Genomic DNA, 376 nt, shown 5'->3' on the forward strand with positions numbered 1-376 from the left:
TTTGAATCTCTTCTCTTTTACAACACTCTCAATATAAAACTAAAATAAAAAGGATAAATATGTGGTGCCTGAAAATCTCTCCAACTAACTCCCCAATTTTTTAACTTTCAAAACTTACCCAGTACTTTCAGAACCCTTTTCAAAGTCTCAATCTTCCTTCTTTTATAATTCTCCGAAAGGTGCATTGGTATCTCTTCAAAATTTGTCTTGATTCGATGTATTTCCCCAAGAGATGCACCCTTTAATGATAATTTTCGTCCAAATTGGTTATAACCACCTATTAAGTCAATGGGTGCCTCAAAAACCTCATCAAAATTCACAAAAATCAAATTTACTCGTCCAATAACTGCCACTGGTGCTTAAGCGTGGGGCCTCT

Source organism: Phalaenopsis equestris, unplaced genomic scaffold (genome assembly GCF_001263595.1).
Source record: "Phalaenopsis equestris unplaced genomic scaffold, ASM126359v1 Scaffold203579, whole genome shotgun sequence".
NCBI classification, from domain to species: Eukaryota; Viridiplantae; Streptophyta; class Magnoliopsida; order Asparagales; family Orchidaceae; genus Phalaenopsis; species Phalaenopsis equestris.